This window comes from Leptonychotes weddellii, chromosome 2 (assembly GCF_054177405.1).
Source record: "Leptonychotes weddellii isolate Sample4059 chromosome 2, ASM5417740v2, whole genome shotgun sequence".
NCBI lineage: Eukaryota > Metazoa > Chordata > Mammalia > Carnivora > Phocidae > Leptonychotes > Leptonychotes weddellii.
The window spans coordinates 14,539,258-14,539,601 of NC_138370.1; positions in this window are offsets into that span (position 1 = coordinate 14,539,258).

Genomic DNA, 344 nt, shown 5'->3' on the forward strand with positions numbered 1-344 from the left:
TCCCCAGAAAATATACTCTAAACAAATCAGAAAAGCCCTGAAGCCAGGGGAAAAGAAAGTAAAAGAAAGAAAAAAGAAAAAGAAAAAAAAGGAAAAAGAAAAAGATAAAAACAAACAAAAACAGAACAAAACAAAAAAACAGAATATGATCAAATATGATCAGGCTGGTGCATAAATCAGTGCCACACACTAGATTTAGGGTGTATTTTGATCTGTTAGAAGAAAGTGACTCCCAAAATTTTAAAGAAAGAAAAACTTGTATATGTACAAAAATAAGAGTTAATACGATGAAGGGATGGAAAATGACTGTAAAGATGAAAATTATAAAAAATTTTATAAAAGGA